At 34.3% G+C, this 27201-nt stretch overlaps 1 protein-coding gene across 1 annotated transcript in view; it reads left to right on the top strand.

The window, feature by feature from the left end:
- Nucleotides 1-6407: 6407 nt before the first annotated feature.
- The window catches only part of Neto (Neuropilin and tolloid-like), a 1086331-nt gene continuing 1065537 nt past the window's right edge, over nucleotides 6408-27201 (top strand). Inside the window, exon 1 of the mRNA XM_069822273.1 lies at nucleotides 6408-6449. The gene's annotated coding sequence lies outside the window, so the exon portion shown is untranslated. The remainder of the gene's footprint in view (nucleotides 6450-27201) is intronic.

Raw genomic sequence — 27201 nt, 5'->3', positions numbered from 1 at the left:
TTTGCAACGTGTACAGGCCCTGTCACCAGCAGATTACCCTGCACGAGTTAGGTTCTGTCGTGGTTCTTGCAGCAGTGTGGTGTAAATCCGAACTTTCCTGCCTTAGTATTATTTACAGATGAAGCACAGTTCACACGAGATGGCATAACAAATTTCCACAATCAGCATGTATGGGCTTATGAAAACCCACGTGCAACTGTTCCATCTCATCACCATGTGCGGTTTTCCCTCAACATGTGGGCCGGTATCATTGGTGATCGATTAGTTGGACCCCATGTACTTTTAAACAGACTTACGGTGCAGGCGTACACAAACTTCCTGGAAAACACCATACCTCATGTCTTAGAAGACACTCCACTGATCAGTCGTCAACACATTCACTTCTTGCATGATGGCGCTCCTGCACACTTCAATCGTACGGCTCGCCGGTACTTGGATCGAAGGTTTCCTGATCGATGGATAGGTAGAGGTGGCCCAATAGCTTGGTCTCCACGCTCACCTGATTTGGACCCTCTCGATTTCTACTTGTGGGGCCATTTAAAATCATTGGTTTATTCGTCTCCGGTGCCTGATTTGGAATCCCTTCGGAATCGAATTGTGGCACGTTCTGAGGACATAAGCAATACTCCTGGAGATTGGGATCGTGTTCGCAGGTCAATGAGACATCGATGTGAGGTCTGTATTCAAGCAAGAGGTGGACATTTTGAACATCTTCTGTAATGACAACGACCTGCGGAAAGAAAAACGTTCCGGTGAATTTCAATGTTGTGAAGGCCATAACTCGGAAATGAAGCATTTCCGGACACATGTTGTAATGAACTATTTTGATTGTCTACATGTGGGAAATACATACCTGAAATTATGCCCCGTATTTTTGAAACACCCTGTAGAGTAGGTACAAAGTTATTTCAACATGAGTTACTCGTACGAAGGACGAAACTGGTAATTGGAATTAGGTACAGTAGTCTATAGTGCGATAATATGCACAAAAGAACTGAAGCCTGTATCGAAATGAACGGCCACCATTTTCAAAAATATGTTTTAATATCCATATAAGATTATTTTTCAATTTAACTTCATTCTCTTTATTGTACGCTAATGTGCTGTAATGGTACAATATACACTGCATAATTATTACGTCCGAATGGATAGCTCATTTCGTGAGTAAAAACACCAAGTGTTAATACAGTAGCTACTGTATTTTGATTAAACAAGAACCTAATGAAAATTATCAAACTCAAAATTGCGATATTTCCTAGTTTACGTAAATGGATGAATTACTTTTCTTCCCTCCTATACCTAGTAAAGTGATTTGTTTGTATTTTACGCCAGTATCATCGAACTCCAGTTTTGGAAGGGGGAGCAAGCGGTGTTTCCGGTTCTAGACCTTTAATCCAAAGATATAGCCAGGTTGATATTAAAAATGTGAGTAAAAATAAAACGATGTCCCTGTATATTGTATGGGCAGAAACGTGGACATTACGACGAAGTGAAGAGAAGCATTTGAAATGAGGATTTGGAGAAGAATGGAACGTGTGAAGTGGACAGACAGAATAAGAAATGAAACTGTGCATGGAAAGAGTGGGTAAAGAAATAATGATGCCGAAACTGATGAGAACGAGGAAAAGGAATTGGTTGGGTCATTGGCTGAGAAGAAACTGCATGCTGAAGGATGCACTGGAGGGAACTGTGAACGGGAGAAGAATTCGGGGTAGAAGAAGAATAAACGTACCTTCCCGAGAGCAGCTTCCTTTCGAAAATAATAATCATAATACTGATAATACAAATGTTTATTTTTATTTGTTTAGTATGATGTGTCCTTTGACAACCCTTACTGAAGGGCAGCTGCCCTTGTCGGAAATCCAAAAAAAAATATACAACTGGGAGGGACTGTAAAGAAAACTAACGCAATGTCCACATTATTTTATCCTATATTAATCTGTAATTTTGCTTAGGATTATACATTTCTATCAACTAATTTTGTGCGAGATCGTGCGTATTTGCTTGCTTTCCGAACAGAACCAATACGCGGTAAGTGTGAAATACCTCATTCAGTATTCCCAACGTAACACACACAACAATTTCCCTCTTCTTACCGCTTAAGCGCGACATTCATTTTACTGCTTTAGGCTTTTAACATATTATTTTTAGAGACGTTTAACATAGTAATAATTATAAATTGGAAACTTACCACTGCAATTTCAACTAAATTGCAATGTTAATTATTGTTTCTAAATATTTGCAAAAATTAAGTAAAGTCTACTACTCCACGAAACTTATTGCATTCCTTATACAAGTAACATTAAGGAATCCAGATGCCGAAGTTATTACTGCAATATGTTATATAAATAATATTGTTAAAATATTGAAATGAAAAATAAATCATTACATAACCTTACCGTTTGTTTTAAGTTCGCATTTATAGACTGGGGAAAAAAAGACAGACGTAAATCACGCCTGCTGGAGTATAGTAAACACAGAAAACATTTTACAGCAACAATGTTAAAGAAGGATATTTTGGTGTTCCGAAGTTGGCGTCATTAAACAGAAACCAACATGGAGATTTCATTGCAACTAATTAGAAATTCGTCTTTCAGGTATGTAATAAACGATCTTCGCACAAAATAATGTACGATACACTAGCGGTATGTTTGTTTTCATGTTCTCGGAAATTAAAAAGCTCAACTACGTTTCGCTTTTTCAATCTTTTCCTCGACCATGAAAACGTCAACATACCGCTCTTGTAACGTATATTGCTATTTCGTGTTATTTTATTAAAACGTTTTCATAAATTAAAATGCTGTAACTTACAAGATATTCCGTCAAATTAATTGTTAAAGTATGCTGAAAATCTGTTGATGGAGTGTACTTGCAATGTCAAAAGTTAGTGGTAACTGTAATCTATACTAATATAATAAAACTATAACCTAAATTTTTCTAGTAATTTTCGCTTGTAGTATTATCACAGTCTAATATATACACAGTCACGAAGCTTGAGTTTATTAGGGTACTAGGAACAATAGACTGTGCAGGTACTATTTCGCATTGTCTGTAACGAGGCGATAGTAGCGAACCTAGTGGTTAGCAACTATCTATGAATGCAAATTTACTACATATTGAACTTCGTGACTGCATATACTAGACTGTGGTATTATCATGTATAATGAACTGTCCTGAGACCGAAAATCGCATTTTTTAATTTTTGTTGTATGTCTTTATGTCTTTTTTATTGGGTTATTTTACGACGCTGTATCAGCATCTAGGTTATTTAGCGTCTGAATGATATGAAGGTGATAATGCCGGTGAAATGAGGCCGGGTCCAGCACCGAAAGTTACCCAGCATTTGCTCGTAGTCTTTATGTTTGTTACCTTTTCACGCGATAATGTCATAAGCAATTTCTACGAAAATTGGTATTTAAAATACGTAGGTTCCACGTAGATTTTAGGCTATATTATATTGAAAATGGTAAAGGTAAAAGTATTCCCGTCACATGCCATGAAGGCACTTGGGGAACATGGAGGTAGAGCCCCATGTTTTCCATGACCTCGGCAGTAGAATGATGTGGTGTGGTCGGCACCACGCTTTGACAGCCTTTTACCCCCGGGAAAGATTCGGTACTCAATTTTATAGGAGGCTGAGTGAACCTCGGGACGGGTTCGATTCCCGGTCGGGGCTAGTTACCTGGTTGAGGTTTTTTCCGGGGTTTCCTCAACCCAATATGAACAAATGCTGGGTAACTTTCGGTGCTTGACCCCGGACTCATTTCACCGGCATTATCACCTTCATCTCATTCAGACGCTAAATAACCTAAGATGTTGATAAAGCGTCATAAAATAACCTACTAAAAAAAAAAAAGAACCTCGGGATATGATATTGAAAATACTTTCTTTAAAAGGGGAGTTATAAGGGAGACTGAAGTAAATGAATGAAATTAGCTCGCTTATTATTGATTTTTGGGGAATATTACATGACAAAATGTGCTTTAAAAATGTTTCCGACAAGTTTCATTCCAGGCAAAATTTTTATAAGACCAATATTTAAAGGAATATATGAGTTTTAAAAAAACATGCGTTTTATATCCGTGCCGCCTCAATCAGCCTGATATAATAAAATAAAAACAAATGACTCCCCGATTATTTAAGGTGGCCTTGTACAACAAGCGAAAGATATTTATTCAACACTTCTTTTTTAATTCACTGAGTATTGCCGAACGAGCAAAACTCATATTCAATAGCTGTACAACAACATATGTATGTATGTATTCATTTACACTGCAAGTGGGCAAGCACCCGGTGGCAGTGGTATACGCAATATAAACAATACACAATAAAATTATATGCAGTACACAGTACAATATATATACAATTTTATACACTGCAATAAGAATACACAATACAATTTAACACAATAATAATAAAACATAAATAAAATACCTAATTTTACAATACAACCTACATAATTATGTATAGGCCCTACATAAGTTTCAATAGTCTTTCACTTTACTCTCATCTCACTCCCTGTAGTGGCACTATGACGCATTTCACTGACACTTTAGCACAACATGTCACTGACACTCTGTAACACATTTCACTGTCACTCTATAACACATTTCACTGACACTATAGGACACATTTTATTGACGCTATAAATTATCACTTATCGGAACTGTTCACTGCACTGTAAAACCATAACGTCACTGACTCACCTCGCTTCACTGATACAACAGTTCAAATAAGTCAAATAATTACACCCTTATGCATACTTATAAACAGAACTACATTTAAACTAAACATTTCTAGTCTAAGGCCGTCTTACACGCTATTTTTAAATAATTTACAATTCAAACCAAGGGAGTAACTCGTCAGGCTAGATAAATACGCATAATATTGTTGCAATATAACATAACAAATCATAAAGCTACAGTTTGTGAAAAACATAAAACATGACAAGAATTAAAGAAAGAAAATAAATGAAAACAGTAAGGTATCACTGAAGTTTCAGGGAGAACGAAGAAAAAGTTTGAAACCAAATAAATAAACTAACCGAGAATTAAAATAAGTAATCTTGCATACAACGTCAGCTGAACTGTTTCCTCCTAACTGAAAAGCTGTTTTCCCACTTTGTTAAATGTAGGCCAACCTCAATCTTTAGATGCACATTCTTGTTACAGCCTGCACTAATACGCCTAGTATTTCTTTTAATTTATAACGTAATGTATATTGAAATATATCCCTTGAAGAGGTGGAAAACTTAAAATAACTTTGAGTACCTGTAACAATTAATATAAACGACACCCGGGAGGAAATTAAGAGCATAAGAAATCTGGGAAATGCCTCCTATTATTAGGTTCAGAAGCTTTTGTCATCCAGTGTGCTCTCAAAAGAAGCTGATTTAGAATTTATAAAACAATTATATTACCGGTTGTTTTGTATGGTTGTGAAACTTGGACTCTCACCTTGAGATAGAAACAGAGGTTAAGGGTGTTCGAGAATTGCTTAGGAAAATATTTGGGGTTAAGAGGGATGAAGTTACAGGAGAATTGAGAAAGTTATACAACGCAGAACTTCACGCATTGTATTCTTCACCTTACATAATTAGAAACATTAAATCCAGACGTTTGAGATGGGCAGGGCATGTAGCACGTATGGGCGAATCCTGAAGTGCATGTAGAGTGTTAGTTAGGAGACTGGAGGTAAAAAGAACTTTGAGGAGGCCGAGACGTAGATGGGAAGGTATTAAAATGTATTTGAGGAAGATGGGATATGATTGTAGAGACTGGATTAATCTTGCTCAGGATAGGGACTGATTGCGGGCTTATGTGAGAGCGGCCATGAACCTCCGGGTTCTCTAAAAGCCTTAAGTTAGTAATGTATATTGTAAATTCTAAAGAAAAATTAGTCAAATATTTCACACTTACTGAAACATAAAAATATTAAAGTTTGATGAACAATTTTTGTCGTTTTTTCATGGCATATATATATTTTTTTCCTCAGGTTATTTGTGTGATGCACATAAACGCGGAGGTCTGTTGTGTAGAATACGGGCTGCAGAAAACACTGTAAAAATGTCATGTAAATAGATTCAGTAGTTTCTGAGAAAAACGTACTTAAGATTTAAAACTATGAACTCACGGAAAACAGCATTTAAAAGAAGAAGAAGAATATATGACTTACATGTGCCGCCAAATTTAAAGAGGCCATTTAAAGGATTTATTTGCAGATATACTCTCCACAATGTAGGACCTATGTATTGTTTTAAAGAGCAAGTTTTGTACCTTTTTATGAAAACAAAATAAAAAAATTGGATTTTGGACCCCTAATCACTACCCAGTCCCTTTATGAATGTTAACATTAGTATTGTTATATTCACTCATACATTAACATTTCCTTCTTCTTTGTTACAGCGGCAACTCTTGTAGCTGTACTCGTGTGCGGAACTTTCGCGCAAGGTAAGTTCATTTGTGTTGTTAACATCCCAGAAATTCATACGAACTTTGAACTAGAATATATATATTTTGGTAACACTATTTACAGTAGCAGATGAAACTAAGTAGAACAATTATTACGAAGTCTCTTAGGTGTAATAAATTTGCATTTATGGCAGTTTCCTTAAAGACTTAGAATGGTTTCCGACTAAAAGGAGGTGAAATTCAGTGAGTGTTATACTAGATAATTGTGGTAACGTGGCACATAATTACCATTAAAAGGGAGTTTCTCACCTTTGACGCGCGCTAAACGTCTAACGCTATGTTGACGTCATTGATGAAAGAGCCAATCAGAACCATTAACTTCATGTTATTTGAATAGAGCAGCCGCGGCGAAAATGCGACTCACGAGCACATTGTGGCTCGCAGTGCTTTTCTCTCGCTTCCTACCTACAACCCCCACCCTCTTACTCACTGGAGTCAAACTCCGTTCTATTTGTATTTGTCTCGGACCTGCGAGTGGCGTATCGTCGCAATATCTCTCTCGAAACCATGTACCTCTATAAAAAAAAAACGAAAGTTTCAAGTAGGATGCATTCTTTTGCTTACAATATGATGAAAATAATAAATGTATGATTTGTTCACAAATATTACTAGGAAAACGGTTGTATAACATAAAACGGCATTATAAGTTACTACATGTTAGTGATGAAACATTAAAAGGTTAAGTGTTATTATTATTATTATTATTATTATTATTATTATTATTATTATCATTATCATCATCATCATCATCATCATCATCATCTCTGTACGTCGATTCTTTTTCAGCAGATGTACGAATAATGCGGTTAGATTTTCAATTTAAAATCACAGATTTACAATGTAACGTTAAATGAAAGCTAGATGTAAGCACTTGACAGATATTGAACTTTTCAAATCTTTGGAAAAAAATAAACATTTGAAGCTTCGTTCTTTCGCTTGCTCTGTTGAAGCCATGTTCGCTGTAACTTACGTTTGTGAAAAATTATTTTCAACAATGAAAATAGTAAAAATCAAATTTAGATCACGACTGACAGACAAATACCTTCGTGATCAACTACGATTGGCAGTAAGTGACATAATTCCTGATTTTGAAACTTTGTCGCAGAGAAATTCTGAAGACAGTTAATTTTAGGATGTGATAATGTGTCCTATGTTTTCTTGTTCATTTCTTTCTTCGTTACACGTCCTAAACATTAACTTCCCCTTCGGTTGTCCGCCTCCCTCCATAGGTGTTATGCACGTTGCAGCTTACACAGTGGCTCGGCGCACCATGGCCTTTTTGCCACGGCTGGATTAGAGGATCCGATATCTCTAGGCGGATAACGTGGATGTGAATGAAGTTTACCGCAGGCCTAATTCGGCGTTAAAACATGGCATTTCGTTGGAGATTTACCACTGTGGATGATATTTATCTACTTAGAACAGCTCAAGATGGATAAATTATTCAGGCCGAAGTGCAATCCGACTCAGGAAGATATTTTTCGTTGAAATTCCAACAGATAAAAAGGTCGATTAGTGACTACTCCGCCAAACGAAAACGCACATTTGTTTAACTCGGAATAACTCGGTAATCAGTAAAGGTTTTAAGTAGCGACCACTTTTAAAAGTAATTTCAATTCTTTCTCAACATTTATCTCGCTTAGACCCCCCATCTAACGTGAAACACAAAAAAGTTTACCGCTTATCAACTTTTGAAGGTGTAAATGTCTATTCTGAACAGATCACATTGAAGTTAGTACTTTTTCCTTATTTTTTCAAAAAAGGTATTCTTTTAGAATTTTTTTTCCATGCGTTCCTTAGATTTTGAGCTATCAATTAAACAATTAGAGCACGATTGATCGACTATCATAGGAGCTACAACATGACAAATGTTAAAGGAGCGGGAAATATCGTATAATGAATTCTTTCCGAAGTTTTACGAATATTAATATATTTCACAAAATAGGCCTAAGTCACTATAGTTTGACAGCTTCAAGTGAAACCCTGTAAAACACGCCAACTTTTGGAATCTCTCTCTTTCTTTCTTCTCTCTCCCTCGCTCCTCGTCATTCAGTCACCAATCACCACGTAAATATCTGAGAGGGTGTGTGTGGGCATCGCGACCAATAGAAGAACCACTCTTCAGTATTACCACAATAACGGATTCTTCATTTTTGCCTCGACTGTCGGCTAGGAAGGTTCCATTATGCTAGCATTGCAGGCAACTAGTCAACCTTTTAATACTTTTGTTAGCAGGTTTGACAAACTGTGAGTGGACCTGCAAGTATAGTGCATAGTGCTCTCTCCCTTTCCCCCCGTGCTTTCTCACTTGCTCCTCCCCAAGACAGCCAGCGCTCACGTAGTAACTTGGTCAGGGTTTCAGTTCGATTTGTCAATCTATACTGGCGTTAACATAGCGATTAGCGTACCGGGAGAGTGCGACAACTCTGTAATATCTTTGACATTTACCTAGACGTAATTTTAATTTTTAAAACATCATGTAACGTTCTTCATAATATGAGTATAAAAGTGTAGGCTATCTATAATGAAAGCAGTACGGAGAAGTGCTTAATATTGTGCATACTTTTTTTTATCTATTCATAGCCATATTTATAGTTCACGCATAGTCCCCAATAATAATAATTATACGTGACTGTTTGCAACAGTGATCATCATAGGCGCATATCTTATTAAACATTTTATTATTGAAAAGCACACACTAAAATCAATCAGAAGCACACTAGAAAACAAGACGAAAGCGCGCATTAAGTTAATGTGGAGCTCACAGCATTTGCCATTCCGCTTCACCACACTCATAATGGCAGAAAAATTTATCACAGCTGTGCGATGTAAAATGTTGTGTACATAGGGCTATTACTTATAAAAATGTTATTAACTAAACAGATGCGTTAAAATATTTATTTGTTTATTTCTTTATTTTTATTGTTGATTTATTTGTTTATTTATTTATTTATCTATTTAATTATTCATATATTTATTTTTTAATTTATTTATAATTAATTAATTTATTTTTAATTAGGTAATTTATTTTATTAATTAATTTATTTTAAGTAATTAATTCATATTTATTTATTTACTTATTTACTTCTTTATTTACTTTTTATTTACTTATGTATTTATTTATTTATTTATTTATTTATTTATTTATTTAAGCTGACAGAATTAAGGCCATAAGACCTTCTCTTACATTCCACAAGACAGCACATATTTGAATCATCTAATATTAATTCAGTAAATACGTACTTCTCCAACTATATCATGTTTCAAAAAGTGAAGGCCAAGAAATTGGTATAGTCCTAACTACAAATGTTTCCTATGTTACCTCATAAAGTGAATTTTCAAGGAATAATTATTCAAAATGTTGTCCACACATGGTAATTATTCCCTAAAGTATTACCGTACTTCACAATTAAACCGAAATAGGATCTATAACAAAGAAATATACCAATTTGTGTATTTCATGTAGTAAATTGGAAATTTAAATTCAGTCATTAAATTTTGTGCCGTTTTTATAACAGTTACATACAACTAGATTTGTAAATGCTTCATATCCGTACACAATCGATAGGAGAATGAGATGAATCGGCGAATTCAATCTTTGAAATCAATCTTAAATGTGGGTATCTTTGTATTCTTTTCTCTAGTATTCATCGTCGAAATCTTTTATTGTAACTATCTTGCTTCTCTATTTGAAAGAAGCTGGTGCTCCACGAATGCAAGAAAAGACCGTTACGCTTTGGCAAAAGATTTTGGTGACAAAAGATAATACAGTAATAGCTCTATGAGAAAAAGACTAGAAGTGAATTGATCTGGATGGAGGCCAGAAGTGTGTATACAAATTGAAATCGTTCCTTAAAAGTAGATGTTTCTTGGCAGATCGGACAGAAATTCCTATATAAAAATGAATTTCCCTTAGCTCTTTTTGTTTTCAGGCTTCATTTTCTCCGTTTACCCTCTGCCCTTTTAAGTTGAGAGATATTAGTTGTTGAATGATAATTTTAAACGACGTATTCTAGACGGGGACGGACTAAACTCATAGGAATTCTGTGATCTCGATAGTCGGAGAGATTTATTCAACGTCAAAATTGAACGTGAACGAGAAATGCCGAGGAATTTGTATGAAATTCTTTACCAGGGGTAGAGTTCTTTTCCATGGCGTTACAACTACACAAAGGCGAGGGCAAGCTTAATATCTGCCATAATCAGCTATACGACAGCCAAACGGGATAGGAGCGCTACGTCGTCATTACACGATTCTTTATCTATTACCCTCAATTGGGTTGGGATCTGCTAACATCTGATCTAACATCCAGCATGGCAACCGCAAAACTCACTTGAGTAGGAAGGTTTAAGTTACGGGAAGTTTATCTATCGTAACTGCCTTTCAGAATGTAATATTTCTTTATTTATGTTCAGATTCTAACATATAAAAACTCTATGAAAATCTGTTAATAAATTCGAAAATATTTGTTCTCTGTATCACTTGGAGCGGATGATTTTCCTCTTTCATTGTGTGCAAATATTTGACTGAATATACATGTTAACTTGTGTCTTCTTCATTTTTCATTTTTACTTAATAGGAGTTGGGAAATATTTACCTTTCTGAATACATATTTATTGACATTTTTAGACTTTCCTCTCTCAATATTCATTTTGTTGCATTTTATGGTGAGCATCACTGAATCTCTAACGCTGTATTAATTATTTTTACATTTTGTATAGTAGTCTTCCTGATTGAATAAGCAGTCGTGGACAGCCGATAAGGGGTGGTCCTCCAGCTTGGGGGTTGGGCGAAGGGCTAACAACCCATCACCGTAAAAAACAGCTTGTTACGTATCCCTATAATAAGGGGGCTAAGCGGGATGAAGTTACAGGAGAATGGAGAAAGTTACACAACACAGAACTGCACGCATTGTATTCTTCACCTGACATAATTAGGAACATTAAATCCAGACGTTTGAGATGGGCAGGGCATGTAGCACGTATGGGCGAATCCAGAAATGCATATAGAGTGTTAGTTGGGAGACCGGAGGGAAAAAGACCTTTAGGGAGGCCGAGACGTAGATGGGAGGATAATATTAAAATGGATCTGAGGGAGGTGGGGTATGATGATAGAGACTGGATTAATCTTGCACAGGATAGGGACCGCTGGCGGGCTTATGTGAGGGCGGCAATGAACCTTCGGGTTCCTTAAAAGCCATTTGTAAGTAAGTAAGTAAGTCTTCCTGTTGTAGAAAACGGACATTGTTATGCCCATTCGTCGTTTCGATGGTAGTCTATTGAGGTTCAGAATAGTCCTTGATTCGAGTCTCGCTAGTCTAAATCTGGCAGAGAGCGATTATTTGATAAATTATGTAATTAGTATTTTATTTTATTTTTATTTTAAATCCACCACCAAGCAGGCTTCCAATTACAGGTGGCTTACATAGTTATACACACAAAATACATAATAAGAGAAAAAAACAACAAAACAAACAACACAAACGAAAGAAAGAAAATACATAATGGTAATAGATGCTACAATATAATATTACAGTTAATATAGTGGCAAATGTCAATAGAATGATGCAAAATTATTTAAAAACTAGAGTAAAAACATTATAATACACTTCTTCATAATTTAAATATCTAAGGAAATACAATTCTTTTTAATATTGTATGAAATTTTTCAATTGTTAAACTGAAATCCAATTGAGAATCACAGTTTAAAGACAGAGAGTTGTAAGTATTACACATAACAAACAATGGAGAGTTCTTGAAGAAAACAGTTCTAGGAATGGGAATAACAAAAGGATGCCTATGACGTAATTATGTTTTTTTTACATTGAACTGAAGGAATTTAAGAAAATCACAGTTAATCAATATACCGTTAACAGTCTTATACAATAAAATTTGGCTATTTATTAATCGTTGAGATTTTAAAGTTTTATAATTAAATTCAAAAAGCAACTGATTATATGAAATTTGCTTGTCATAAGACGACACGTGATGTTTTTTAAAATATAAATAACGTAATAATCTTTTCTGTATCCTTTCTATTTGCATCTGATGGGACTGGAACTGAGGTGACCATATTACAGACGCATACTCTAGCCTACCTCTAACTAGAGTTTTATATAGAGTATCAATAGTATTCATATTTTTTAATTCTTTTGTATTTCTGATTATAAATCCTAATTTTCTATATGCATCAATTACAACGTGATTTAATTGCATTTTAAAACATAAGTTGTGTATAAAATAAATACCAAAATCCTTAAATGATTCTACTCTAGGTAACTTCACACCATTAATTTCATACGAATTTTGAGCAACTGTCTTATTTTTAGAATATGTCATAAAGCAACATTTATTAAGATTTAACAGAAGAAAATTATCGATACTCCATCTACATAGTCTGTCCAAATCATGCTGTAGATCAAAAACGTCTTGTTGTTTGTCAATGACTTTATACAATTTAACATTGCTTCCTCTCTGACTACTATTACTATACCTATGTCATTACTACTACTACTACTACTACTACTACTACTACTACTACTACTACTACCGCGGCTATTAACATTTATATTATTAATACTATTACTACTACTTCTATTGCTGCAACTATTCATACTATTATTATTACTACTACTACTACTCCTACTACAACTGCTACTATTATTACTGACACCACTACTGGTGCTATTATTGAAAATGCTTCTATATAAGATTATTCAAAAGTAAGTTTCCATTTTGAAATATCTGTATCTTCTGTACATATCAGCAGTTTGGTTTCATATAGGTACCATTACTGTTTACAACGTTTGGGTTTTTTTTATCGGTGCGTGTTTCGTTGCTATGGTAACTGTGTCACGCTTGTATAAACAATAATTGTTGTTCAGAATACATACGGCAGTAGGAGAGTAATTTTAATAATTTATACAATGACTTTACCTTTACATAATATCAAGGTTACTGCCTGGTGTGGTTTTACGTCACATTTCATAACAAGACCGTATATTTGTGTGACGAAATTTAAAATGGACAAACAAAAACAGTGACGGTAACCGGGCAGCGATATTTTCAAATGTTGCAACACTTTGCAATACCAGCGTTATAGAATAATGAAATCGAGAAGATTGTTTTCATTCAAGTTGTTGCTCCACCTCACATACACAATAACGCAAAATCACTATTGCGCAACACGTTTAGTGATCGTGTAATTAGTAGGCATTTTCCGAACAGTTGGCCTTCTAGGTCACCAGACATAAATCCAGCTGACTATTGGTTATGGGGTTATCTAAAAGAAAAGGTATTTCTTAGTAGATCTACTACACGTGAGGAACTGAAACAGTCAGTATCGGATGTCAATGAAAACATCCCTAGGAATGTGCTTACTAATGCTGTTTATAGCATAGAAGAAACACTATTCCTTATTGCACAACACAATGGTGGTCATATTTAATTTTTTCGTGTTTTAATAGAAAAGCTCATTTCTTTACGAACAAGTTTTCTTTTCTTGGAAAGTTTTCTTTTCTGGAAAGTTTTCTTTTCTCAATCGTACTATCAGGGACTGGAATGCTTTACCTGCAGACTTACTAAAAGCTTTACCAATAACCAAAAATGTATTTAAAATAGGCTTAAGGACTTTACTAATAGACGGTAGTATATTATACACACTATTTAAAGGGTGTAATTGATATCTTATTGTTTGAAGTGTTCTATCAGTGAGGAAGTGTGTTGTGTAAGTGAAGTGTGTTGGTGTCAGTGAAGTGGCTGTGCAAAGTATTTGAACAGTGAAATGGTTAGAAGTGTTAGTGAAATCAGATAGAATCAGTGCAGTGAATGAGTTGACAGCGAAATAAGTGTAGTGCCGAAAGGTACTTGTGCAGGTATGAACCTGTCACACTCATGGGTCTTAGTTCGAATTTAGGGTTAAGATACAAATTAGATTTACTTTAAATGTTATTTTAAATGACCATGATTCATTTAATTTAGGATTCTCCTTGTTGTTATTATTATTATTATTAATATTATTATTATTATTATTATTAATATTATTATTATTATTATTAATATTATTAATATTATTATTAATATTATTATTATCATTATTATTATATTATTATATTATTATTATTATTATCATTGTTATTATTATTATTATTATTATTATTATTATTATTATTATTATTATTATTATTATTATTATTATTATTATTATTATTATTATTATTATTGAACTTTGGTCTGACAGTAATGGAATGAAAATTAATGAAACAAAAACTTTTGTCATTTCATACTCACGAAAAACTGCTTCCATAAAATTTAATTGTTCTCTTAATAACGCCTGTATTATTAGGAAAAATTCTATTAAAGATCTTGGTGTATTACTCGATTCTAAATTATACTTTCACGATCATGTTCAATATATTTATAATCATTCAATAAGAATGCTTGGTTTAATAAGGTCTATAACTTATTCTTTTTCTACTCCAGAGTCACTATTAATTCTATACTTTACTTTGGTTCGATCTAAACTTGAATATGCATCTGTAGCCTCTTCAACTGATTCGGTTAAATTGGAAAATATTCAAAGAAAATTATTTCCTTATGTGCTTTTCGATTTATACCCAGTTCCACTGACTTTAACTATGAGATTACCTGTAAATATTTTAACTGTTATAGCCTTTATTCTAGACGTCAAAATCTTGATTATCAATTTTTTTGCAAAGTTATCAAGGGTGATATTGATTGTGAGTCTATCATAAACAATATCAGCCTTCGTATTCCTACAAAAGGTTTAAGATTTCAAAAAAAAAAAAATTATAACAGAAATTCAAAATCACTTTCTCCAGTCTGTAGATGCATAAAATATGCCAATTTGCATGGGCACAATTTAGATCCTTTTAAGGTATAGTTTCGTTTTGATTATTAGTATTTAATGTTCTTGTTCTTAATTTTATTTATATATGTTTTTGTTTATTTAAGATATTATTTATTTTGTTTTTGCACCTTTTTATCTTCTGTTCGTGTATTGTGCTGAACTATAATTGGCCTCTGGCTGTTGTTCAGCACACAAATATTAATAATAAATAAATAAATAAATTAATTAATTGATTATTATTTAATATTAGTTGTGTTTATTATTAAATGTCATTATTGAGTGTAATTAGTTACACTGCCACCGGGTGTATACCCATTCGCAGTGTGAATAAATACGTACATACATACAAATTTGTGTTTTTATGTTTGCGGAATCTAAAAATTTGACAAACTTATTACCATTTGAAAATGAGAACTGACTTTTGAATAACCTTATACATAGTGTTTCAGAAATACGGGACATAATTTCAGGTATGTATTTCCCACATGTAGATAATCAAAATAGTTCATTACAACATGTGTCCGGAAATGCTTCATTTCCGAGTTATGGCCTTCACAACATTGAAATTCACCGGAACGTTTTTCTTTCCTCAGGTCGCTGCCGTCAAAGGAGACATTAAGAGGGCACTCTGACAGTTCATTCCGAGGCGAAGGTTACATTCAGTGTTGTGTAGGTACTTGGATCGAAGGTTTCCTGATCGATGAATAGGTAGAGGTGGCCCAATTGCTTGGACTCCACGCTCACCTGATCTGAACCCTCTCCATTTCTACTTGTGGGGCCATTTAAAATCATTGGTTTATTCGTCTCCGGTGCCTGATTTGGAATCCCTTCGGAATCGAATTGTGGCATGTTATGAGGACATACGCAATACTCCTGGAGTTTGGGATCGTGTTCGCAGGTCAATGAGACATCGATGTGAGGTCTGTATTCAAGCAGGAGGTGGACATTTTGAACATCTTCTGTAATGACAACGACCTGCGGAAAGAAGAACGTTCCGGTGAATTTCAGTGTTGTGAAGGCCATAACTCGGAAATGAAGCATTTCCGGACACATGTTGTAATGAACTATTTTGATTGTCTACATGTGGGAAATACATACCTGAAATTATGCCCCGTATTTTTTAAACACCCTGTATATCACTGCTAATACTACGCCTACTACTATTACTACAACTACTGCCGTTGTCATAATTTCTCTTATACTAAAAATATCTCAAAATACTGCAGTTATCATTACACCCACAGTCACAAAACTTCTTGTAATATTAGTATCCAAGTTCCGTATCATACGATTGCCCTCCGTCTCACCGTCCTATTTTTTTACCAAAGCTACAGAGACAGACATAGACGAATGTATTACTGTTGAACTGTCCTACTTTCAGAAGCTTTTGTTTCTGTAATAATGGTAACTTTTATATAATCAATTATATATTGAATTGGCAATAAATTGAAGCTTGAAATGCCAATGGGTAGGACATTTCCTTTCGAATGTTTTGTTTCATGCTTTAGTATATGATTGTACACCGCAGCAAATACTAGAGGATTAATTGATAAATAAAATATGACTAGCATTTGATTCCATTTTTTTGCGAGGTTCAGATGTTCGAGATTACAGGATGGACCTTCATCAGTCTGGAGCTTTTGACGTGTACGTTATCAATCAATCAACCAATCGCCGGTGGGATGTAATATATTACTTTTCATGTATTTCTAGATGTCGTAATACTGCGAGTCGGTTTGCAAATGCCATTAAATGCTCGTATTTTCTGGTGGTTAAGCTATCCGATGCCATGCAATGCAATTTGTACGGAAATTGCTGTTTTTCGAGGGAAAATTAATTAGATTTTCCGAATGCATTTTACGGACGTAGAAATGTATAATATAATTTTAATACTGTCATTTTCTTGACGTTTTTTTAAAATAATATTTGACGTACCAGTACATCAAATCTTTCTCCACACTAGGTATGGAGGCAAGGGAAAGAGGGAACTGACCGTGATAAAAAAAATGCAAGCATATCTCTCGTCAGGATTTGAATAACAAGAAGAAAAAGACGAAGGCAAGAAGTACAAGAGCAACACAAGGATAACAATAAGGAGAGTAAGAGGAATACTGTGAGAACGAGGGAAATACAAGGAGAACAAGGGAAATACTTGGAGAACAAAAAAATACAAGGAGAAATAGGGAAAACAAGAGAATGGGGTAAATACAAGGAGAATAAAGGAAATGCTAGGAGAAAAACAAATGCAAAAAGAAAAAGGGCCATACAAGAAGAACATGTACAATATAATATACAAGTTATATCTAAACTTTCAAATTAACTTCTTTTTTTCTTTCAGTCAGCATAAGCAACATATCTTTAAAGAACAAACAGCGCAGATAAATTTGGTTTAATATAAAACCCTCTGCAACTTCTGCACTTTTGCACAAATTCCAGAAATTGAACTCGGGCCTCTTGGTTGGAAGAGCAGTGTACTTGAGTCATAGACGATAGTACTAGTACTACAACTAGTGTTAGTACCACAGCCATTACTACTGCTACTACCACTACTACTACTACTACTACTACTACTACTACTACTACAACTATTACTACTACTGGCACTAGTAGTACAATTACTACTACTGTTATAACAGGTACTGTTACAACTACTACTACTACTATTACTACTACTACTAGTCTGTATTACAACTACTACAATCAATATTATTGCTGCTATTACAACTGCTGGTACTACTGACATTGCTACTGTCATACCTATTACTACTACTGCTGCTGATACTACTACTACTATTACTGCTGCTGCAACTACTACTACTACTGCTAGTAGTAGTAGTAGTGTGTATTACAACTACTACTATTAATATTATTGCTGCTATTACAACTGCTGGTACTACTGACATTGCTACTGTTATACCTATTACTACTACTGCTGCTGACAGTACTACTACTATTACTGCTGCTGCTGCAACTACTACTACTACTAGTAGTAGTCTGTATTACATCTACTACTATTAATATTATTGCTGCTATTACAACTACTGGTACTACTGACATTGCTACTGTTATAGCTACTACTACTACTATTACTGCTGATACTACTACCACTATTACTGCTACTACTACTACTACTAGTAGTTGTAGTAGTAGTAGTACCCTACTAGTGTAGTGGCAATGGGAAACTCTGCCTGACATATTAGTAAATTCTTAATGGAAATGGAACTCGCGCCAACAGGTTTGCAGTCACACACAAAAATTTGCAACTTTTTAACGTAACCTTCCCTCGAATTGCGAAATTATAGTTGTCTATGCACTGAGCTCACTGATTCAAGCCCAGTAATGTTTCATACTTTCACCACCTCGTTATGTCGGTAGAGGTTTGCATGTAAACGATGCCATTTCGAGAATTACTGCGGTTTTTCGTCATTTCACAGTTCGATGTTTGTCCTGCTTCCAGAGTTCTAGCACAAATAGTGATGAAAATATCTCTGTAAATATTTTCGCTTGTGGTTTTGAGTCATGTCTATAAATTAGATTATAAACATTTGTTGCAATTTGCCTGGATTATTAGTCACATTTAGTTCTGAAGCAAAAAAGGTCAGAATTTATAGTACTATTTTACGTAAGAATTTATGAATATCGAATTACTCCCTTCGAAGGAAGGCTGGCAGAGCACTGATTTAAAACAGTCGTGGATCTTAGTTCAGATCTCTGTGGTGGCGAAGTTGTATTTACATCGGACAAAACCAGATTTGTGGCTTTTTCGCGGAGTTCAACTGGTTTTCCTTCGTTATTTCTCCAATATTCTAAACAATTTCCCTTTCATTACCATTCCCGTGGCCACCTGTGTAGCTCAGTCGGATAAAGCGCTTGCCTGCTGATCTGGAGTTGCACTAGGGCGTGGGTTCGATTCCCGTTTGGGCAGATTATCTGGTTGAGTTTTTCCGAGGTTTTCCCTAACCGTAAGGCGAATGTCAGGTAGTCTATGACGAATCCTCGGTCTCATCTCGCCAAATGAAGCTAAATAACCTTGTAGTTGTACAGCGTCGTTAAATAACCAAGTAAAACAATTACCGCCTCGGAAAACAAAGCGTCACTTGTATTGGTTTAATTCCGAATTGATCGTTTGCCATGATTACGATTGACCATTGTAATCGTTTTGTTATTCCGCCGAATTTTTTTCTGTGTAGAATTAAAGAGTTCATTTTTCGCAAACAACATGTTCCATTCGGAAGTGGTTGTAAGTCACAGGCGTAGCTCAGGTGGTAGCGCACGTTTGCCTACTGATCAGGTGTTGCGCTCGGGCGAGGGTTCGATTCCCGCTTGGGCTGATTACCTGCTTGGGTTTTTCCGATGTTTTCTCCAACCGTAAGACGAATGTCAGATAATCTATGACGAATCCTCGGCCTCGTCTTGCCAAATACCATCTTGTTATCACCAATTTCAACGACGCTAAAGAGCCGAGTAGTTTATACAGCGTCGTTAAATAAACAGATAAAAATAATGATTGGGCTTCTCTGAGATAATTAACCATAATACACCGTTAACCGTAATACGCTGCTGAGTCATAAGTCATAACATACTTCTAATACATTAACTTAGCTATATTTAGAATGGTTTTGTTAGGCTTTGTGTTAGCACCGACGGCGAACACGAATAAGGTAAAGCGTAGCTGAAGTTTGATATAATAATAATAATAATAATAATAATAATAATAATAATAATAATAATAATAATAATAATAATGATTTATTTTAGCTGGCAGAGTTAAGGCCGTAAGGCCTTCTCTTCCACTCAACCAGCAAAAAGTGTATATACATATGCATGAACTTACAAAGAATTCAACAATTTGATTTAGATGAGAGTTACATGTATACAAGAGTTATTTACGAATTAAACAACAAAATACTATGAACTATTAATTAAACACTGAAATAAACTGTGTAGCAGAATTAAACTAAAATACATAGAATGTTAATATATTTCAAATGATATTAGATAACAGAAAGAGATTTTATGAGACAATTTTGAAAATGCAGCACAATCAGGATGATGTCTAAAGAAAAAAAGCAACAGTGTAGTCAGTAATATTTTAAATCAGTATGATTGGAGTGAAATGCTAATAAGGTTATCTTTTAAGCTGTTCTTAAAGGTGTTTGTTGTCTTGCAGCCCCTAATACTTTGTGACAAGGAATTCCATTGACGCGAGGTGGATGTTGTAAAAGATGAGGAATAACAAGATGTTCTATGAAGAGGTATATTTAGCGTGCCACAGATAAGTGATCTGGTATTTACGTCGTGGTTAGAGTATAGATAAGAGAAACGAGACGAAAGGTAATATTGACATGGCTAAAGCCAACCGACACACAAATCACTTACTTACTTACTTACTTACATACTTACTTACTTACTTACTTACTTACTTATTTACTTACTTACTTACTTATAGCTTTTAGAGGTTTATTGCCGCCCTCAAATAAGCCCGCCGTCGGTTCATCCGAGCAAGATTAATCCAGTCTCCAACATCATACTCTACTTCCCTCAAATCCATTTTTATATTATCATCTCCTCTATGTCTCGGTTTCCCCAAAGTTCTTTTTTTTTTTCCCCTCCGGCCTCCCAACTAACACTCCATATGCATTTCTGAATTCGCCCATAGTGCTACATGCCCTGCCGATCTCAAACGTCTGGATTTAAATATTTCATTTCTTATTTCAAAAAGTATTCATTTAATCATAAAATCCATGCGTTATTTTGTTGTTAACCACAGTGCATAAAACATACAGTAAACATTTCATGTTCCTAGCATCAAAACTGTAAGAGCCTTTACACTTCGAACCTGACGAAATGTGCTGAAAAAAAGTGTGAGAAGACAGCTTGTAAAATTTGCATGGAGTTGAAGTTGAAGGGTGCAGGGGTTTATATATTGCGTAATTTTTATGCTTTCGAGCGCCTTAGAACATTGAAACTTGCTCACCATGTAAATCGGGGATTGCTGATTTATTTTACAAGGAAACGAGAATTCGTTTTTTTGGCAATAAATTACCAAAATTTCACCCGTCACCCCTCCCCCCTTAAATAGACAAAACATACTAAAGGAACCATTATTTTTAACCATACTACATGTTCGATACGCAAGATAACATTCTGAATATTTAACGTTCTGAACAGTCCGAAATCTGCATAAGTGGGTCGGATAAATGTGATAGATGTTGTCTTTTCCATAACAAAATCTAAAATAAATTTTTATTACACCCTTGGTGGAAAAATTGAGGACATCACCCGAATAAGGGCATATAGTGCAAAATATAGCTCTGATATAAACTAATTTCAGTGTTTGTCAGGTTGATCATACCCGTAGTTGTGTCGAAGAAGTATAATTCAACAGTAAAGAAAACCCTTTTTCGACACAACTGTAATGAACCTGACATATGGCAAACATTGAAATTATTAGTATATATCAGAACTACATTTTTCTCTATACGCCCTTATTCGGGTGACGTTCTCAATTACGCCCTTGCTTACCGTAATACTAATTATTAATCATAATATCATTGTGCATGATATTTGGTGCACACATTTTTAGACTGTTAGGAAACATTTGTCTTAAAAATAAATTATTTTATTGATTATGGAAAATGTGCCTCCATATTTACATAAAAGCACCGTGTCTTCATTGATGGCAATAAATCTAAGCTCATGAATGTAAAATATGGTGTGCCCCAAGGACCAGTGTTGGGTCCTATCTTATTTTTAATAATGGTTAATGATTTGATGTGCAATGTCTCTGCTTATTCTGTGGTATTCGCTGATGACGCCACTTCCTTGACAAGTCATGGTGATATTAATGAATTGAAAACTCTTAGTAATTCCGTTTTTAATAAAGCCAAGAAATGGTTTAGTTCTAATAAATTTCTTTTAAATGAAAGTAAAACTGCATCTTTGTTGTTTAGTAGTACAGTCGTGGAAAATAATAATTTTAAACTTCTTGGTATTACTGTGGACAGCACACTTATTTGGGCAGACCATGTTGATTCTGTTTGTAAAAAATTGTCAAGAGTAATATCTCTTCTGCGAAATTTGATGATGCATGTTCCGAAGAATTACATTAGAGTTGTCTATTTTTCTTATTTTCATAGTATACTTTCTTATGGACTACTTTTATGGGGTAATAGTTCTCATACTGGTAAGGTGTTTATGTTACAAAAAAGCTATTAGTATTATAACTAATTCATCAATGAAGGCACACTGCAGACCGTTATTTGTAAATGAAAAAATTATGACTGTATATTTATCAAGCCCTAAATTTCGTCAAAGAAAATCCACATATGTTGATACATAGGAATGATGTTCATATATACAGCACCATAAACCGTTACGTTTTTGACATAGGCTAACTAAAACAATGAATAATTATTTTATTATGTCTTTAAAAATAGCAAATAAATTTTCGAGATATCTTTTTAATCTGGAAAGGAAGTCTTTTAACACATTTGTCTCTAGTTGGTTAATCAACAAACGATTTTATGAAATTAATGAGTTTTTTAATGTCAGTGTTGTTGAGAGTTTTTAAATTAATTTTATTGTTTTGTTGTTTACTTTTTATTACTGACTTTGTCAATTGCACTATGTTGTGTGCTCTGACTGTATAACACTGAATATACTGCTAAACTTTATTCTTAAAATATAATTTTCTATTTTAAAATTTTGAAAGCCACGTTAAAATTATGCTGCAAGTATTTTACATATAAAGTGGCAGAGATATATTCATTTGAATGAAGTAATATCCTGTTTTTTCCTTCAAACTTGGATACCGTAAAACTACGCAACTATGGTCCTAGAGCGCAACTATGGTCCAAACGCATCTTCAAACCAAAATACATCTAACGCAGCTGCTGGTGACATCTAGTGGTTGTTATTTGCTTTTTAATCAGTTATTGTATGATGCTGTTTGTTCCAATAGTTTGCCAAAAGATCGCTACCCTTGTTGCGGTTGTGTATTCGCTGATTTCATACTAACAAGATTGTACCTGTTGCATCGTCTGATAACTTTTATTCAGATATATTACTTCAAGGTAAGCTTTAGTTTTGATGTCATTATATTTCAAAACTTAATGTTACTGTTACGTATTTTAGATATAGTAAAGTTTACATTTATGTAAAATTTGAAGTTAATGGCAAAAAATTTAAAATTTGATACTTTGATTTCAACTAGTCGAATTAGAGAAATTAAGCAAGAGTATTGGCAGGCATATACTAGTGACATGCAAAGAGATTTTTCGGAGCACAAAAAAGAATTTGGAGAATGATACGTAACCAACGGAAAGAATCACTTGAATATATTAATTGTACTAAAATAGAGGACGAGATATGGGTAAAATACTTTACAGATTTATTTTCATCAGATGAAAAGGAACCATCATTAGAAGAGACATGCACAACTATTGTAGAGCCTAGAGAAGAAGATGTGATCAGTGTAATTAAAAAACTGAAAAATCGAAAATCTGCTGGTCCCGACGAAATAACGAACGAAATGCTAAAATATGGAGGAGAAACCCTGCATAAAGAAATTGTGAAGCTACAGAAACAGATTTTTACAAATGTAAGTATACCTCAAGAATGGAAAACAAGTATTTTGATACCTATATTTAAAAAAGGTAATAAACAAATACCTGATAATTATAGAGGAATCAACTCCTAAATACAGTTCTAAAAATAACGACTAAAATTATACACAGTAAGCTATCAGAACTTATCACACTAAGTGATGAGCAACAGGGATTTCGTGTAGGCCGATCATGCATTGATGCATTTTTATAGTCCGACAGATTACCGGAAAGGCCTTGGAGTTCAACAAACCAGCATTTTTATGTTTTATCGATTTAGAAAAAGCATTTGACTTTTTGCAGTTAAATACCATTTTAAAAATCTTAACTAAAAACAATGTACCAGATGGGCTGATTGCTCTTATTTTAGATATATATTCAGACAATACAGTAAGGATCAAAGTAAACGATCACCTAACAACTGCAATAGGTGTTAACAAAGGTGTTCGTCAGGGAGACTCATTGAGTCCTTTACTTTTTATTATGGTAATGGAAGAAATTATTAAAGAAACAAAGACTCAGAAAGGATATAAAATGGGAAGTAAAGAAATAAAAATGGTATGTTATGGTGATGATGTAATATTGGTAACAGAATGTGAAGATGATCTGCAAAGAATGTTAAATCAGTTCAATACCAGCTGCCAAAATTATGGGTTTAAAATATCTACATTAAAGACAAAATCTATGGTCATAAGTAAGAACCCAATACGATGCAAATTAGAATTGGAAAAACAAATAATTGAACAAGTGATGCGCTTTCAATATCTTGGCTTCCAGTTATCAAGCTCAGGCCTTCTACAAACCGAAATTTTAAACCAAATCACTAAAGCAAATAGAGTATCGGGATATTTGAACGACACCATATGGAGAAATAAATATCTCCACATTGAACCTAAGGTTCGAATCTACAAGGCCGTGGTGCGCCCTATTCTCACTTATGCAGTTGAAATAAGACCTGAAACAGCAAAAACGAAACAGATGTTGGATACAACAGAAATGAAAACCTTAAGGAAAATTGTAGGTATCACAAGAAGGGACCATATACGGAATGATCAGATCAGAGAACAATGCAAAATACAACCAATTAGAGAATGGACGCAAATAAGGAGACAACAATGGAATGAGCATGTATCTCGAATGGAAGAGGATAGAATTGCGAGACTCGCCAGGAATAACTACCCATCCGGAAGAAGATCCCCAGGAAGACCATTAAGCAGATGGAGAGATACTCTGGATTAACAGGCTGGAAGCCTAGAGAGAAGAGAAGAAGAAGAAGAAGAAGAAGAAGAAGAAGAAGAAGAAGATTTCAACTATATAGTCCAAACAATTCTTTGGACCATTCTCGAAAGCCGTGTTATTTTGTCCCAGGAATTCATCATGTCGAATGATAAAGTGTCCAGAAGGAAGGTGGGTGGGCGTGCTTACAAGATGTATAGTGGTCGACAAATGGAACTATGTCTAGCTGATATAAAAACAATGTGATTACATAACATTGCATTTGTGGTCTCCCTCCAAATAGCACCCATTTGTTGCAACCTTTAGACGTGGCCTATTTTAGGCCACTAAAATTTCAATGGCGTCAAATTCTAGATCAATGGAAAACATCTCCTGAAGGGCAGAGATTACCCACTATCCCTAAAAATGTGTGCTTTATATCGTGTGCCAGAACTAGAAGATAGATGAGGAAAACCATTGAAGTGAAAATATTAGTAAAAACGTTTATTTAATTGTTTCACAATATTTATGATTTCTTATCTATGGTTTTTTTAATCTTGAGCAATGTTTTTTCTTTTAATGTTCTACTGTGTTTCATAAGTTTCTAAATTGCATTATTTTTCAAGAAAATTTATAATTTGTTTGCATTAAACTGTGTCTCTTTTACTACGACATAATGAGGATGCCATGTACTTCCAATAGAGTCTCTCAACTGTAGTCCGGTATTGATTTAGTATGGAATTCTCCACATGGACCAAAGTTGTCAACATAATACACAACAATGGTCCAATGTTTAAGAAATAATATATTAACAAATTCTTACCTTACACTTTTATGACTAATAGGCTTTTAAAAAAAACAACCTGCACTACCTAGACACACAAACAAAAGGCTGTTAAAAATATCCTACTTCAATTAGATAAACTGTAAGTTAAAATGTCATAAATGTGGACCATAGTTGCGTAGTTTTACGGTACCTAATTTTTTTCACAAACTAGTTTGGAATTAAGTTGTTGCTGTTGCAGCATCATACAAAACATTAAAAACGTGCATCAATTGGGGGGGGAATGAAATTTCACATTCTTATCTCATTAGAATCTTTTTCTTATAAGGTCCATATTTAATTTCTGTTCTGCCTTTGAAAAACTAAAAACAACGTCGAAAATCTATGTCGAGCATGAGCAAAAATGGTTTCCGCAATTCTGCTGTCTGACCTCCATTTTTTAGTGCGGTATTTTAATTCAGCACGTTGGTCGGATTTTGTACATAATGCTAGCATGAATATTTAATTTGTTTCCTGTATGATGTTACACGAGTTGAAAGGTAAATGTTATTTTACCCTTTTGTATTTCACGGGTTTAATTTACCGTTCATCACTGCTTTCCTTACATTAAATCGTAAACTCGCAATTTTTTTTTACTATAAAATAAATTAAGTAGCCGAGGACTCAGCTGTATTTATTTTCCTTTTCTGCCTTAATTTCTTCGCAATTTATTACTTTTGCGAACGTTGTGATGTTTATTCTTTCTGGAGAAGAATGTAATTCTTTATCTCTGCTACAATATTAATGTTTATTTGCATCGCACAGTGTCGAGATCATAATCGCTAAATTATAAATTATGGAGATGCTGTATAATTTCTGGGCCCTGCCCCCTGCTATAACTTAAGAGTTGCTTTGCAGAATGAAAGAAAACAATGCAATATTAATTCTGTGTTATTTTATTTAGGTTGGTGTGTACTTTTAGTTATTTTCTCGTTAAAAATGCATCTCCTTCAGATAGACGATAATTTATATGAAGAATTTTATACAAATTAGCCTATATTATCCTTTAGTGGCTGACGTAATTTTCAATTGAAGTCACGGATTCCAAAGCCTTTGAAAATTGTAACAGTTAATTGTGGAATGGTACACCTCGCTCCAATCATTATTAGATACAATTCCCTTCAATCTAATATTTTCTTTGAAAATACGGAATAGTTGCTTCATAATGTTTTTTTTTTTTCTTGTTCCCTGAGATGGTTGGGTCTGACTTAACTCAAA

Source organism: Periplaneta americana, chromosome 3 (genome assembly GCF_040183065.1).
Source record: "Periplaneta americana isolate PAMFEO1 chromosome 3, P.americana_PAMFEO1_priV1, whole genome shotgun sequence".
Lineage (NCBI taxonomy): Eukaryota > Metazoa > Arthropoda > Insecta > Blattodea > Blattidae > Periplaneta > Periplaneta americana.
The sequence above is the reverse complement of the archived record's forward strand: the minus strand, read 5'-3'. Positions and strand labels throughout refer to the sequence as shown.